General features: G+C 39.7%; 1 long non-coding RNA gene across 1 annotated transcript; it reads left to right on the top strand.

The window, feature by feature from the left end:
- The first annotated feature begins 13,587 nt into the window (after positions 1–13,587).
- LOC311077063 lies at positions 13,588–15,611 on the top strand. The gene is made up of 3 exons (XR_014604741.1): positions 13,588–13,680; positions 14,895–14,979; positions 15,303–15,611. It is a non-coding gene; the product is annotated as an uncharacterized lncRNA (long non-coding RNA).
- Positions 15,612–18,197: the final 2,586 nt, after the last annotated feature.

The raw sequence follows: 18,197 nt of genomic DNA, 5'->3' as shown, positions 1-18,197 counted from the left end.
ATTGAGGTAATATTGACCATCACTGGTTATAACCCTTTATTATTTTCGTGAAATAAAGAAAATGCACTGAACTGTATTCAAACATCATCATCATCATCATCATCATCATCATCACTGTATTCAACAACATTTTCAGAGTTTGAATTTGGAGAAATCATTTTTTTAAACCCTTTTTTACCCATAAAATAATGCTCCCAGGGTTTTGTATGACAACCTAATAACTACATAGTAAAATAGAATTTTTCATAATCATAAACTACATTTGTATTGTTATCAAGTCACAAGGAGATCGCTTGGAGAATCTTAGGGTACGTAGAGCGGGTAAGTTGTCCATAGATGAGACCAGACCAGTGGAAGATGTGTGCTTTTTTGCAGGGCTGATTGGGAACAGGTGCAGTGTTCGGGTGAGAGTGAGCATTGGGTGTGTGAGATGGTGGAGCCTGGAGAAACCTTGACAGACACCACCCCCCTCCACAGCCCGCTCCTGAGGGCCGATGACCCCGGCGTCGTGGTGGCCGACCTCGTTCTCCTGCTATTGGGCTATCTGCACATCTAATTTATGCTCAGTTGAATGTGCGCTCAGTAAACAAAGCAGCGTTTCTTTATGATATCATTCTGGATAAGAAACTTGACTTTCTCTGCCTTCGGGAGACATGACAAATGACTGGCAATCTTAATTGGTCCACACCATAGACTGTAAAAAATAGATATACAGTGATATACAGTATAAACCTGGATATACAGTGAGGAGAACAAGTATTTGATACACTGCCGATTTTGCAGGTTTTCCCACTTACAAAGCATGTAGAGGTCTGTAATTTTATCATAGGTACTCTTCAACTGTGAGTGACGGAATCTAAAACAAAAATCCAGAAAATCACATTGTATGATTTTTAAGTAATTAATTTGCATTTTATTGCATGACATAAGTATTTGATACATCAGAAAAGCAGAACTTAATACTTGGTATAGAAACCTTTGTTTGCAATTACAGAGATCATACGTTTCCTGTAGTTCTTGACCAGGTTTGCACACACTGCAGCAGGGATTTTGGCCCACTCTTCCATACAGACCCTCTCCAGATCCTTCAGGTTTCGGGGCTGTCGCTGGGCAATACGGACTTTCAGCTCCCTCCAAAGATTTTCTATTGGGTTCAGGTCTGGAGACTGGCTAGGCCACTCCAGGACCTTGAGATGCTACTTACGGAGCCACTACTTATAGTTGCCCTGGCTGTGTGTTTCGGGTCGTTGTCATGCTGGAAGACCCAACCATGACCCATCTTCAATGCTCTTACTGAGGGAAGGAGGCTGTTGGCCAAGATCTCGCGATACATGGCCCCATCCATCCTCCCCTCAATACGGTGCAGTCGTCCTGTCCCCTTTGCAGAAAAGCATCTCCAAAGAATGATGTTTCCACCTCCATGCTTCACGGTTGGGATGGTGTTCTTGGGGTTGTACTCATCCTTCTTCTTCCTCCAAACACGGCGAGTGGAGTCTAGACCAAAAAGCTATATTTTTGTCTCATCAGACCACATGACCTTCTCCCATTCCTCCTCTGGATCATCCAGATGGTCATTGGCAAACTTCAGACGGGCCTGGACATGCGCTGGCTTGAGCAGGGGGACCTTGTGTGCGCTGCAGGATTTTAATCCATGACGGCGTAGTGTGTTACTAATGGTTTTGTTTGAGACTGTGGTCCCAGCTCTCTTCAGGTCATTGACCAGGTCCTGCCGTGTAGTTCTGGGCTGATCCCTCACCTTCCTCATGATCATTGATGCCCCACGAGGTGAGATCTTGCATGGTGCCCCAGACCGAGGGAGATTGACCGTCATCTTGAACTTCTTCCATTTTCTAATAATTGCGCCAACAGTTGTTGCCTTCTCACCAAGCTGCTTGCCTATTGTCCTGTAGCCCATCCCAGCCTTGTGCAGGTCTACAATTTTATCCCTGATGTCCTTACACAGCTCTCTGGTCTTGGCCATTGTGGAGAGGTTGGAGTCCGTTTGATTGAGTGTGTGGACAGGTGCCTTTTATATAGGTAACGAGTTCAAACAGGTGCAGTTAATACAGGTAATGAGTGGAGAACAGGAGGGCTTCTTAAAGAAAAACTAACAGGTCTGTGAGAGCCGGAATTCTTACTGGTTGGTAGGTGATCAAATACTTATGTCATGCAATAAAATGCAAATGAATTATTTAAAAATCATACAATGTGATTTTCTGGATTTTTGTTTTAGATTCCGTCTCTCACAGTTGAAGAGTACCTATGATAAAATTACAGACCTCTACATGCTTTGTAAGTGGGAAAACCTGCAAAATCGGCAGTGTATCAAATACTTGTTCTCCCCACTGTACATACACTGACAGACCTTAACTCACCGGCAAAGGTGGTGATCTTACAATTTTAAATAGATCTGATTATATGTCTGTTCCAGAAATTACTATTCCTGTAATGTCTTCCTGTTTAGTCGTTAATATTAATGTTGTCTCACCTGTACTTGTTATACTTATCTTTCGCCCCCCAAAGGCTAACTCTCTGAGCTTATTGAACTTTTGACTGTTGAGTCCTATTTGTCCATGTTGTTAATAGGTATTGTTAATATTCATATTGATATTCATGGTTGTATTATTGCAATGCACTTTATTATTGCAAAACTCTGGTCTTCCTGATAAATCCATTAAGAAACTGCAATATATTCAGTGTTCAGCCACCCGGTACTGACTCATACAACTGTTCGCCAGCATATTTCCCCTGTACTTTATCAATTACATTGGCTTCCCATACAGGCAGGTATCGATTTTAATGAACTGATGTTGACATAAAACACTATTCATGGGACAGCCCATGCATATCTCTGTAATCTAGGAACTCCTTATACCTCAACTCTGTGTCTTTACTCTTCTGGTTCTTATACTCTTTAGTAGCCCCCATTTCAGTTAAAGTCTATGGGTGGTTGGGCAACCTCTTTTTCAGCTCCATTATGGGATGCTCTTCCGTTGGTGATTAGAACAATTTACCAGAACTGGACTGTTTTAAAGAGTCTCTTAAAGCCACACTATTTAAGATTTTTGGACCAAAATATCCAAAAAACACTATAACAATATTATATATTTTGTTGATTTGTGTACTTACATTATCCCAAATGTTTATAAGAATATTTAAATCCCTGGTTTGCTGGATCCAGCTTTGACAACACTCCACACCTTGCTCTTTCTAGTCCTCCTCCTCTTCCTCCTCTTACATAGACTTCTCTTCCTCCTCTACTCCCAGTCGTTGTGTGTAAACAGTGACAACTAGTTGTGTTTAAATTTTCCCACTTGTGTTTTCTGTTTTACAACACAAGTGCATCACAGTGCAAAATGTGTTAAGAGTTTTGCAAAAAGAGTGCATGAGAATTTCAAATAATGTCTAACTCCCTGAACTTGTTTAAGGTTTTGCAGAAAGAGTGATTTATTCATTACGTCGTTGGGCATTTGGTTCAGAGAATGGGGTTTGGTATCTTAACAATTGTGAAAACTGTAACAAGACATGGGGGAGACAATCAAGGGGATAACAACAAGGAAACTACAAAAGGACTACAAAGATGGCAGACAGAACAGGAAGTTCCAAATGTTCAGGGACAAACACAGAGAACATGACAAAAAGAATCGTAAACAATGACAAAAATAAAATAAATTGTTAGTGGATATATGTGGTGCATTATTGACCTACATGACTCATAGTTGTCTTTACATGTCTCATACGGCATATAATGAGAACAGCAAAAAAAAAAAAAAAAATTAAACTCTACAAATCTTTTTTTTTCATTTGATTACATGATAGAATGTAATAATTACAAATCAAATGTATATTTGGAAGTCAGGCTAAATTAATAAACACTGCTATTGCATTTCTGACTTGTATCAGACCCTCAGTCACCAACATACAGACTTTGCTTGTAAAATTAATAACAGCATAGATGCAATAGATTTAAGAAAACTATGATTCCCTACTTTAATTGAATCTAGTAGATTACACACGTTAGAGCATTACATTAAAAAGAAAGCAAATAAATAACATTTAGAAGAGACACAATTTTGTTGTGAAGATCACAAATATGATTGAGCAAATCAGAAAATCTGTTTTCCCAGTTAATTAGTGTAGCAAAACTATTTAAACAAAATAGTTTCTATGAAGAGTGTTATTTGTTTTTAGTCAAAGTGAACGAAATGAACCATGCTTTTCGATTAGACCAATATAATGCACTTTAAATAAATGTCAATGTCTTTCGTCTAGTAGAGGTTGAGTGTCAGCTGTTTCCCCGAAATTCTCTGACGATATAGCAGATGTGTCTGAAGATCGATCTAGTTGCTCTGGGTTTGCTTGATTAGATGCGGCCTGTAATGTTGTTAACGGAACCTCCTCCGGCTGCGGTGTCTGTGTTTCTGCATCATTGTGAAATAATTTGGCATTGTCTATTTGTTCCTGTCCTCTTGTCTTTGCCTTGTCTTCAGCCAGTTTTTTCAGTTCCTTTGTTATATAGAGGTCAGTCTCCTCCAGCAGAATCTTATTATACTGATATGCAAGTGGCCGCATGCAGGGAGATTGCCTAATTGCCTTGAATGTCCAAATGACACTTACTACAAGTAAAACCAAAATGGCGATCTCCTTAAAAAGAAATTAATATGAATTAATTGCAAGATAACAGGCACAAGATCAGTGACTATTCTTTCTGTAATTTAAAATTAGATATTATATTTAACTTAAAACAGACATTTAAATCATGTGCTTATTATGATGTTATTATTTAGATTTTACAATCAAAACACTTCCACAATATTTAATTTTGACGTCAGAGCTTATTCCGACTGCTGTCTTTCATAATTTGGCACCAGGGCTCATTTAATATCAGGTTTCGGTACATACTCTTAACCAGTATAACCGGTATTAACTTCTACTGTGGCAAGCCTAATGTAGGCTACACCTTTTAAAATAAATAAAAAGTATACTTACTCTTGACAAACTTTTCTTTGTTCGGATATCTGCATCTTCAGCAGCGGTTTTGATCTTTTTGCAAAAACTTTGCTCAGAAGGAGGCAAGCTATAGTTAGTTGTTTTAAGGCACACATACCAGTCCCCATCAATCAGTACTGCAATTATCCACAGGCACGCTACAGAGAATGCTTTAATTATTGACACTGAAAGAATAATCATCTTGCATTGTATTCCTCTCCCATTGCAGCAGCAAATACTCCTCATACGCTTGTCAGCAATCATCATTACAATGAAAAGTGAGATGGCAGGAACAATCATGTAAACTACACAGACATGAGTATTTACCCTAGGGTCACAAGGACATTGAAAATCCAGTGTAAACACATACTGGAAAATAATCCAAAACGAAAAGGCAGCAAATGCCCTGCCGGCTGGTACAAAAAGTTCCTTCAGGTAGTCAGTGTTGAAGTAAGGTGGCATTGGTCCTTCAGTAACACAAAGACACAACTAATAAAGCACGGCTAAAAAAGAAAGTATTAAGGATGGGGTGAACTCTTAATATCATCTTAAAAGATCATGAAAGAAGAAGTAAAGACCAGGTCACGAGGTGAAGACACCACCCATTTCATAGCCGGAGTGAGTTGCTGAACAGTTTTAAGTGACTACATTCAGCTATTGCATCTGATACTCAATGATTTACTGTAAAGATCATATAGAAATTCATACAGAGATTTTTATTGAGTAACATCAACTGGTATTACATTTTCTTCGATGCTGTTTATCATACTATCACTATTCTAACATGCAGAAAATCCAGCCTTTGAGAAGTGAACCACAAACCATTTTGTTATCGAGTCAATACTTAGTCACTATAGCCTACAAATACATCCTTCCATCCATCCCTTCTCCAGGACCTGATGCTCGAGTCAGGGTCTTTTTGCTGTGAGGCAACAGTGCTACTCACCAAACCACCATGCCGCCCCCTACAAATACATATGCACGTAAATAACTCTTTGTTCAGATGAAAAAGACTTTTACAGAAACAGAACATGATGCAAGTGTAACTGAGAATTTTTTAGTTTTTTTTTTTTTTAATAAAAAAGTTAATCTAATGTTAGTTTTGGTAAAGTTAGTTAAATGTTTATTACTTTTTATGTCTGCCAATACCTTTCATTTTAAAATCTCTTCTAATTGGTTATTTGTAATTATTTATTTGGTTACTGAGGTACAGTGTCTTATTGGCAGTTTGGTTGTTGACGAGCTTTTGTTCTAATACTGCATTCCTCATTCCCAGCTTCTGTAAAGTTTAGTTTCGTTTTCATGGACTTTCAGTTTGTGTTCATTTATGTGTCTTTATTCTGATTAACGTCACTCATCAGTATTCTTGGTTACCGTCATTATTAGTTCATCCGTGTCAGCTGTGTCTAGTTTATCACCACGTTATCATTATAAGTTCCTGTGTTCCTACAGCACAGTTTTATAAGTGAACTTTATAAGTTCTGAGTATGTCACGACGTTCTTGAGAGATTTCTTTTTAATGCATTTTGTTCAGGTACGAACAAAATGTTTACATACATTATAAACATGTAAGTTCCCCTCACTGCAGAAATCCTTTGAATGTAATGGTAGCCAGGGATGGGCAGTATTTCAGATACATGTATTTAAAATATGTATTTGAAATACAAAATACTTATTTTGTATTTTAAAGTGTTTGGAAAAAGTCAAATGTAATTTGTATTTAAATATATTTAAGATGATTATTTTTGTATTCAGAAAAAATAAAAAGTAAAAAAATAAGTAGCCTATAGAATAAACAAATTATATAGTGGTATTATATAGTATTTATTTAAAGCAAAACTGAAACTGGTGTTGCAAACATGCACATTTTTTTAAATATTTTTTTTTGGAATAACAGTGCGACGGTAAGGCGGTGGTTATGTAGCCCTGAGTGTTTATTGACAGTTTAAAAGATACAGATAAATATTGCATAACAGTAACAGTTACGCTGATCGGCACAGCCTACATATTACAAAACAGACCATTTAAATCAAGCTGAATACCTTTTTCTATGTTTGGTTGTAAAAGTTTTACAGTTACATTTGTCCCATTAGCTTTCTATACGTGCTTTCTTTGTGGATTATAAAGTGGGTAGGGGTAGAACTCTTTGCTCTACGTCCTGCAAAAACTCATCTCATAACCAACGAAGAGGTAGGCATGGTAAGAAGGATGTGTTAACCACATGGAGAAGCTTTCTCACCAATGCTGTCTTGTGTTTTTGCCCTGATTTGAGGAACATGAGGTTCCTAAACTCAGATGTAAGTACTTTTGTTTGTATGTATGATGTTATGTAAGGTTTCTGTAAATATGGGATGGGTAAATGTGTTAATGGTGGCACTAAGTTTATCTGTTTGTTTGATGCAGAGGGTTCAACATGCAGGCATGAGGAGGCAGCTCAACTATAGATAGGACCTTGATTAAAAAGGGATTAATTGTCTTCGTTTTGCCAACAACACCTTTGTCATCTATTGTTAATTTCACAAGTTACAGTTCGTTCACATTATCGACAGCCACTTTGAAACTCGGTTGCAGGCAGATGTGGCCTAATCATCATTGCACTTATGTACTGTTTCTTCTTGCTCCTACTACTCTTAAGACTGAGCTCTTGGTAGCCAAAGACGATGCATTCCCTTGCAACTGAATGACTATGTACATTGTATGTTTACTGACTGTATGGTGATTTGTGTTGTAATACACACGGCTCATTGAGACGTGAAAGTCTCTGGTCCCTTAATTCTTAAAGTAGCATCAAAAGCATTAAAAGTTTAAAGTTTAAAATCATTGGTTACCCGTAAGCCAATCACATAACGTTTGGTTATGGCGTGTGTTATGCGCATGCTCAGCCGCATCTAACTTCCACTGTAAACACATGTATGATGCGAAAAACAAAACCATCGAGCGAAATACCGGAGTGAACATGGCCGTGAACGACTTTTGCAGATTATGTGAAGTAAATCTACGCATCCACGGTACAATCAGCGTCTACGTCACGGCTCTCAGCCCGCCCTCTGTTCGTTGATTGGCCGGCTGTTTTCAGGCCGGAGGAAAACGGGAAGATAGGTCGCTATCTCAGACTGAGTACAGAAGCGAACTGAAATTGAGCGGAAGTACGAAGTCTGACGTAGTCAGGCTAACATTTGTGTTTTTATTATGACCATATTTTGAGGCGTCATTGCATTGCAATCAACTTGGGTCTTTAAAGCTAAGGTTACTTCAGGTGGTTTGTTAGTTGCAAAATGGCCTTCTCGCAAAGAGAGACAGAGGGTGATGTTCCTTTAAGCCCAGACTATTCTTCAGAAACTTTCACTACGCGTCGTGAGCCTGTCTGAGACCTTATTCATTCTCTCAGTAATTTATATCTGGAAAATGAACAGGAATATGTAGAACAAGAAGGTGATTTTGATGACTCTCTGTTATCTCCTCCTCTTCCTTCCTTCAAATGAGGAAGATGAAAGTTTGTTAACTATGATAATGGCCTCAAGAATGCTTAAAATTGAATGTAGAATGGATGATTTGGAAAATTCCTCTGATATTCATTTTAAAGATATGCAACACCAGTTGAATGTGCATCAGATGACTGCCATTGGAAGTCAGCTGCAACATGTTAAATCTGCATAAGGACCATCACACAGAGATACAGCATTTAGAAAACTCACTATCCACCAAACTTGAGGCTGGATGCGTGAGAACATGAGGAGTCAGAGCCGTACTCTCTTGCCATGCTGAATTAATGGCATACCGGAATTCTGGTATCCACTTGTCCCTGTTTTGATGCTACATAAAGAATTAGGTGACCAGAGACTTTTACGTTTCAATGAGCCATGTGTATTACACCACAAATCACCATACAGTCAGTAAACATACAATGTACATAGTCATTCAGTTGGAAGGGAATGCATCGTCTTTGGCTACCAAGAGCTTAGTCTTAAGAGTAGTAGGAGCAAGAAGAAACAGTACTTAAGTGCAATGATGATTAGGCCACATCTGCCTGCAACCGAGTTTCCAAATGGCTGTCGATAATGTGAACGAACTGTAGCTTGTGAAATGAACAATAGATGACAAAGGTGTTGTTGGCAAAACAAAGACAATGAATCGCTCTTTTGGTCAAGGTCCTATCTATAGTTGAGCTGCCTCCTCATGCCTGCACATTGAACCCTCTGCATCAAACAAACAGATAAACTTAGTGCCACCATTAACACATTTACCCATCCCATATTTACAGAAACCTTACATAACATCATACATACAAACAAAAGTACTTACATCTGAGTTTAGGAACCTCATGTTCCTCAAATCAGGGCAAAAACACAAGACAACATTGGTGAGAAAGCTTCTCCATTTTGTTAACACATCCTTCCTACCTCATACTACTTCTCTAGCCTGGCAAGCCAGACCTACATCAAGATGTTAGGTCTGGCAACTCACCATAGACACGGCTCAATCCGAGGGGTGGGATAAATGGCTGTCTTTCAAATTCCCTCTGCATGCAATAGGACAGCGCTTCAACCAACCAGAGCGTTTTCCCAACAGCGGAGCTAACGTTAGTTGATAGATTCAACTTTTGAATCTGGCCGGCAAAACTACAAACACATCTTCCTTTTTTAAGAATGACTTAAGTGCCGTTCTTTGCTCTTTTCTCAAAGAAAAACTTAACTCCAAGTCCTCCAGAGTCGCGGCCAAAGCCGATTCGAAAGACTGTTCGCCAGCAGCAGCAGCTCTTCTTTGTTTTCAAGTAGCAGGGAACCGTCGCAACTCTGTCATCATTATGTTAAGCCCGCTCCGCCTACTCTATACACACGATGTGATTGGCCTGACTCGATTTAGGTTTTTACAGCTCCGAAAGTCAACGGAGAGTTGCTAGACTACCCTGGCTGCAAAATAAATTTTGCTGCCGCTAGGGTGCGTCTAGATTTCTAGGCTACTACTTCTCTTATCCTTTTTATGATACTAGGTATCTTACTGGCTAGAGCACCCCTAGTGACAGGATTAAATATTGCACGTATAGAAAGCTAATGGGACAAATGTAACTGTAAAACTGTTACACACCCCTCCCCCCAAAAATTGTTTCAATTAGTCCCATAAAATCTCTTTAGCTTTTCAACATGGTAAGTATCACTTTGGCTCGGGTTGTCAAGCATTACTACCTTGTAATTGACATTATTAACCATCTTCAAGATTTTTGCAGGTCTTTGCCATTTTGTAGCTAACTTGGCCATAAAATAGTTGGCATCATGAGATAGAGGTTGAGTAAGGATCCAAACCAGATCTCCTTCTTCAAAGGATTCTTCTACGTTTATTGTAGTATTGTAGTGCTTGGCTAGTCTTCTCCCTCACTTGGTCAAGAAGAGCTTTCTGCCTCTCAACAGTGCTGTAGGCTACGTGGTCGGGATTAGGCGGCTTGCGGATTAATCGCTCAAGTGGACCTTTTAGCTTGCGTCCTAGTGCAATCTCCGCTGGAGTGAGAGCTGTACTCTTTTGCCATGCTGAAATAATGGCATACCGGAATTCTGTTATCCACTTGTCCCAGTTACAGTGATTGTCATGGACATAAGATGATATCATCGTTTTCAAGGTCCTGTTGAACCTTTCGGTTAAGTTGGTCTGGGGATGATAAGCTGTCGTGAGTTTTTGAACTACACCCCATCATTTGCAGGTATCATTGAGTAGCTGGACAGTGAACTGAGGCCCACGGTCAGAAACTAAATATGCCGGAGCATATATGCCATCGTGTGAACATTTCTTTTGTCAGAATGTTGGTTATGAGGTGAGTTTTTGCTGACCATAGAGCAAAGAGTTCTACCCACTTCAAAAGACCATCACATACCTAGGACATGTCATTTCTGAAGAAGGGGTCCGTACCGAAGCCTCTAAAGTCGCTACTATAAAAGTCTGAACTATTTGATATTTCGCTTGCAACTGAATGACTATGTATGTTGTATGTTTACTGACTGTATGGGGATTTGTGGTGTAATACACACGGCTCATTGAAACGTGAAAGTCTCTGGTCCCTTAATTCTTTATGTAGCATCAAAAGCGTTTTTTTAAAAGCAGGTGTTACATAAAATATGGCAATACGAATTGCATTTTTAGTTTGTGAATGATGAATAGACTGTGATGTAATTTTTCCTTATAGAACCAGAAACAACTTAAAATACCCTGTCATTTATGGTCACATAAATAAGAGTAAGACATCACTTCATCACTTCAGTGTCTCAGGGTAATGTATATAACCAGGTTCCCTGAGAATGGGAACGAGAAGCCGCGTATGGTGTTGATGCAATGGGAACGCCTTAAGAGCGATGCAGTGCAGTGCATAATCAATTTTATAAATAACACCTGTGTGAGAGCATCACCAGATTCATTGTCTGAAGAAGCCGTGCAGAAGTACTCAAAGTATGGCACCGTGACGCAGTGTCACGTTCCCACTCTCAGGGAACTCAGACGCAATGGGAACGACAATATCCACGTTGCCATACTGAGAGGATGCCTGCAAACAGTTTGTGGAAAGTTGCAAAAGCATTGTAGTAAAGGAAGGACTCACCCTGAAAGGACCTGAGCCCCAGAAGCTGAGTCCACATTCACACTTTAAAACCTGGTGAAAGTGTGCGGTGAAGACCAGTCTGTCACAGCACAAACATTCCCCAAAGAAGCACCATTTTCTAGCGCCTTCGAGGCAGCATCACTTCTGGTAGAATGGGCTCTGACTCCTAGAGACGAAGCCACCCCACGCACCTCAAAGGCCAGACTGACAGCATTTGAAACCCAATGAGAAATCATCTATTTCAAGTACCACAGAAATATTTCAAGATGGAACCTGCGGTCTGCAGATAGGCCTCAACCGTCTGGCACCGCGCAGAAAACGGAAAACCAATACATTTTTACCCACTGACATATCTATATATCTGGTTGTGGCAAGGCAAAATAGTGGCCACATAAACCTTAAGAGTTGTGGGGCTCAGCCCAGCTGACAGACGCTCCTGAAGGAACAGTACTGAACCAACCAGGCAGTCAACTGGGTTCATATGGTGTTGCTTACACCATGACGAAAAATAAATGCCATGTAAGAGCGTACAGCTTTCTAGTAGAAGGAGCCCTAGCATTGAGAATGGTGTTGCTAACTTCAGTAGAGAGACCAGAATCTATAAACTGGTACCCCTGAGGGGCCAGACCCATTGTTTCCAAATCTCCAGGCGGGGGTGAAAGATTGTTCCCTGAGCTTGTGATAGTATGTCCCTCCTTGGCGGAAAAGGAGAAACACAAGGTCCTCGAACCATACTTGGGCCGGCCAGAATGGGGCTGCCAATATTAAGCGAAGCCCCTCCTGATGGACCCTCGCCAAGACTCCTGGGAGCAGAGCGATCGGCCACGTCTGTACCATGGCATCCAGCCCCAGAGGAGCTGGAGGATGGAGAGAAAACCAGAGGGGAGAGTGGCTTGACTCCTCGGACTCCACTACTTGAGGGTGGAGTCGTCAATCTCCAAGCCTCAGCCACTGCCACCACAGGACGTCTGCCCCCAGATTGAGGTGTCCCGGGATGAAAACTTCCCTCAGGGAAAGCAGTTTGCCATCCGCCCAGAGCAGGAACTATTGTACCAGCCTGAACAGGGGGCGCGAACGTGATTTATGATTTACGCCCTGGTGATTTATGTAAAAAACTACCAACGTGTTATTTGTCCACACCAACACATGGTAGCCCCACAGGTCTGGAAGGAAGTGATGTAGTGCCAAGAACACAGACCTCATCTCTAGGCAGTTGATGTGCCAAGACAGATGAGGGCCCTCCCAAAGATCTCGAGCTGGATGGCCTTCCATGATTGCTCCCCAGCCCGTAAGCAAGTTGTCCATCGTGAAGATCCTGAGATGGAAACACGCTCCTAGAGAGGGACCCAAGGTGAGAAACCGGGGACTCCTTCAGATAGAAAGGGCACAAAGTGCTCAGCACGTGACCCTACCATAAACATGGGTTTTAATAAGGGATGAAACTGGTTTTGAGCCATCAGTGGAAGGACCTCATATGCAGCAAGCCCAACGGACATTGGCGGCTACAACCATAAGACCTGTCAGAACCTGGCACTGATGGACGGAAAGCTCCTGGCCTAGCCTCAGACTGCCTACCATGGTGAGAACAGAATCCACCCGAGCCAGGGACAATTCTGCCCGCATCGTGGTTGAATCCAAAACCACCCCTAGAAATATAGTTCTCTGACATTGTGACAGATTGTTCTTTATTAGATTTAGTCTCAAACCTAAATTCTCAATATGAGCAAGAATGACACCTCGATGTCGAACCGCCAACTCTCGCGATCTGGCTAAAATGAGCCTGTTGTCTACAGTATGTAGTTTAGAACCCGGATTGTCCTGGAGTCGCAGAGGAGCCCCCCCCCCCATCTCACACAAAAAGGTTCCAAAACAAAACAAACTAACCCTAACCCTAGAGCAGCAAATTTCAAGGCTCAAATAGACCATGCAAAAGTCCACAAAGCAGTGAAGATGAGTATTAAGAAGGTTAAGAAAGACTATGTAAGTGGACTGGCAGCTGAAGCAGAACTGGCATCATAGTCATTGAGCACAACCTGCTGTCTGCTAGCAAACTGTACAATAATATCACATTTGAAGAGTTAGGAGCACTTTTGGAAATTCCACCTGCAAAGGTACAGCTGTGTTTACTGACTTTGTTAGGAAACTTCTATAGAAGTATGTTCAAAACATATATATACAGGGCCTAAAATTAACACTTGCCAAGCGCCAAATGGAAGTAAAAATCGATGCTGGCGAGTATATGAAAGAGTGTCACTCGCCAGTTGGCCGGTTTTTATGAATTTTAAAAATACATGAACGTGAAAAAATGAGTTGACGGGATAGTTGACGGGCCAGAGCTTCATCGTCACGAAAGTTTAAGCATTGACAAGAAGACACAGAAGACACGCATTACTAAACTGAGCTCTCTTTCACATCTTCTTTCACTTGAGCGGACAAATTCACACAAAATTATGTCAAAAAACAGTGAGTATCCTAGTAAACATAGTCGCTTATGACTTAAGTGAACGTGAACAGTTGAGAGAGTAAATGCATGTGTATCAGTATATTGGATCTGTGCATTCGCTCTTAAAGTGACAGCCTGCTTCTGTCTGTGCTTTAATGTTAAAACTTTTTTCCTTGAAAAAACATCTTCATGCCTTAAAATAGCTTGAATGTAACTCTATACCCTTACCTCATTTAGTATACGCAGTTCTATGAATATGCAAATGAGTCCCGCCTCCACTCACTCACTCCAGCTCAGAGATCCACTCGTTGACGATCACACGTTGATCTGATTGGTTACAAGGTAGTTTGTGACGTCAGAAACACCAGCGATTTCAAACCGTGTTTTTGAGACTGTCTTTGGTTCACTGCAGTTTTAAGGAGAAAATACTTACGGAGTTAAAATACAGTAATGGTGTTGACTTATGAATTTACACATGGTTTGTCTTAAAGCATAATAAAAACACCACATAGACAAATACACAACATTAAAAGCTTGATTTTCACCACAGGGGGGCTTTAATAATGTTTTAAATGTATATTAGTTAGGCTTGTAGTTTTAGCTGTGGTATCAAATTTCCAAAACAGAATTTTAAATTTTCAATGGTATCTACAATTTTGGTGTCAATACTGTCTGTTTTTGCTAAAACGGTGTCATGGGCGGTAAAAAATATTCATGGCTGGTTAATTTTTAGTCACTGGCCATTGGCAGGTGTGCCAAAAAATAAATAAATAAATTAATTAATTAATAAAAAAAAAAATATATATACTGTATGTGTATAAAGCGAGAGAGAGAAGTTTAATAAAATTCTATGTATTTCATGCTGTCTTTGTCTTTTCACAGGCAGAAAAGATAGCATCACAAATGATTACCGAGGGCCGCATGAATGGATTCATCGACCAGATAGATGGCATTGTCCATTTTGAAAGTAAAGACAGCATGAAATACATAGAATTTTATTAAACTTCTCTCTCTCGCTTTATACACATACAGTATATATATATATATATATATATATATATATTTTTTTTTTTATTAATTAATTAATTAATTAATTAATTTTTTTTTTTTTTTGGCACACCTGCCAATGGCCAGTGACTAAAAATTTACCGGCCATGAATATTTTTTACCGGCCATGACACCGTTTTAGCAAAAACAGACAGTATTGACACCAAAATTGTCCACATGGACTTTATAGCCATGAATAATATTGAAGAGGCTTACAAATATGACATCTCTTATTTCCATCAGCGCGAGAGCCGTTGCCCACCTGGGACAAGCAGATTCAGTCGCTGTGCTTCCAGGTGAACAACCTCCTGGAGAAGATCAGTCAGGCAGCACCCGAGTGGACGGCACAAGCCATCGAGGCACAGATGACACAATAAACCACACTCATACTCTTGTCTACATCACTTTGCTTTCTCTCCTCTCATTGGTCAAAACTGAAAAGACTCCTGACGCATATATATTAATGTTCTGTTAAGCTTGACCTTTCTGCTTGTGAGGTTAATATTTTCATAGTTACGGTCTGTGAGTATCCAATAAACGTTGTGAAAATTTCTTCGTCTCTCAACTAATGTTGTCTCCATTTTGCTTCATAGATTTGCTGCTATATCAAACCATTAATCAAAATGCCCCCCCTTTTCATGTTTGATGTAAGTGACAAAAAAGAAAACCTTATAGTGAAATACTACAAACCAATGGAATAGAGTGGCGATTAATCTCACATTAAGGTCATTTGCATGGGCCTCAAATCTAACGAAAGTTAGCAAAAAAAAAGATGAACTTGGAGACTCGCAGTAGACCAGTGATTCTGACAGCGGAGAAAAACAGTGCTTAATGGAAAAAAGTGCCTCTAACCATTTGCTTAATGGTTTTCAAAAAGGTTAAATGTTATAATAATATCCTGATTAGAGGTAAGTAAGTAATTGAGGAAATTTTGACCATCACTGGTTACAACCCTTTATTATTTTCGTGAAATAAAGAAAATGCACTGAACTGTATTCAAACATCATCATCATCATCATCACTGTATTCATTTTTTTTAACCCTTTTTACCCATAAAATAATGCATAAAATGTATGACAACATAACTACATAGTAAGATAGAAGAATGTTTTCTAATTGTTAAATATGAAATTTTTCATAATCATAAACTACATTTTTATTGTTATCAAGTCACAAGGAGATCGCTTGGAGAATCTTAGGGTACGTAGAGCGGGTAAGTTGTCCATAGATGAGACCAGACCAGTGGAAGATGTGTGCTATTTTGCAGGGCTGATTGGGAACAGGTGCAGTGTTCGGGTGAGAGTGAGCATTGGGTGTGTGAGATGGTGGAGCCTGGAGAAACCTTGACAGACACCACCCCCCTCCACAGCCCGCTCCTGAGGGCCGATGACCCCGGCGTCGTGGAAGCCGACCTCGTTCTCCTGCTATTGGGCTATCTGCACATCTAATTTATACTCAGTTGAATGTGCGCTCAGTAAACAAAGCAGCGTTTCTTTATGATATCATTCTGGATAAGAAACTTATCCGCCTTCGGGAGACATGACAAATGACTGTTACAATCTTAATTGGTCCACACCATAGACTGTAAAAAAAGTCCACACCACCTGGATATACATACACTGACAGACCTCAACTCACCGGCAAAGGTGGAGATCTTACCATTTTAAATAGATCTGATTATATGTCTGTTCCAGAAATTACTATTCCTGCAATGTCTTCCTGTTTAGTGGTTAATGTTGTCTCACCTGTACTTGTTATACTTATCTTTCGCCCCCCAAAGGCTAACTCTCTGAGCTTATTGAACTTTTGACTGTTGAGTCCTATTTGTCCATGTTGTTAATAGGTATTGTTAATATTCATATTGATATTCATGGTTGTATTATTGCAATGCACTTTATTATTGCAAAACTCTGGTCTTCCTGATAAATCCATTAAGAAACTGCAATATATTCAGTATTCAGCCACCCGGTACTGACTCATACAACTGTTCACCAGCATATTTCCCCTGTACTTTATCAATTACATTGGCTTCCCATACAGGCAGGTATCGATTTTAATAAACTGATGTTGACATAATACACTATTCATGGGACAGCCCATGCATATCTCTGTAATCTAGGAACTCCTTATACTTCAACTCTGTGTCTTTACTCTTCTGGTTCTTATACTCTTTAGTAGCCCCCATTTCAGTTAAAGTCTATGGGTGGTTGGGCAACCTCTTTTTCAGCTCCATGGTTATGGGATGCTCTTCCGTTGGTGATTAGAAGATTTTACCAAAATTTTAAGTCTCTTAAAGCCACACTATTTAAGATTTTTGGATCAAAATATCCAAAAAACACTATAACAATATTACATATTTTGTTGATTTGTGTACTTACATTATCCCAAATGTTTATAAGAATGTTTAAATCTCTGGTTTGCTGGATCCAGCTTTGACAACACTCCACACCTTGCTCTTTCTAGTCCTCCTCCTCTTCCTCCTCTTACATAGACTTCTCTTCCTCCTCTACTCCCAGTCGTTGTGTGTAAACAGTGACAACTAGTTGTGTTTAAATTTTCCCACTTGTGTTTTCTGTTTTGCAACACAAGTGCATCACAGTGCAAAATGTGTTAAGAGTTTTGCAAAAAGAGTGCATGAGAATTGCAAATAATGTCTAACTCCCTGAACTTGTTTAAGGTTTTGCAGAAAGAGTGATTTATTCATTACGTCGTTGGGCATTTGGTTCAGAGAATGGGGTTTGGTATCTTAACAAATGTGAAAACTGTAACAAGACACACATGGGGGAGACAATCAAGGGGATAACAACAAGGAAACTACAAAAGGACTACAAAGATGGCAGACAGAACAGGAAGTTCCAAATGTTCAGGGACAAACACAGAGAACATGACAAAAAGAATTGTAAACAATGACAAAAATAAAATAAATAATATTTAATACACACAGAGCAAACTTGAGCTGATATAAACTTCTACTAATGAGTCATTGTCACATATTAACATATATGGTGCAGTAAAACCTAAAGAGTTACATATGCCAAGTGTGGATATGTGTTAGTGGATACATGTGGTGCGTTATTGACGTTATTGAGAACTCACAGTTGTCTTTACATGTCTCATACAGCTATAATGAGAACAGCA

The sequence above is a fragment of the Abramis brama genome (genome assembly GCF_963993115.1).
Source record: "Abramis brama genome assembly, chromosome: 25".
Lineage (NCBI taxonomy): Eukaryota > Metazoa > Chordata > Actinopteri > Cypriniformes > Leuciscidae > Abramis > Abramis brama.
This window is presented reverse-complemented; position numbering and strand designations above follow the sequence as displayed.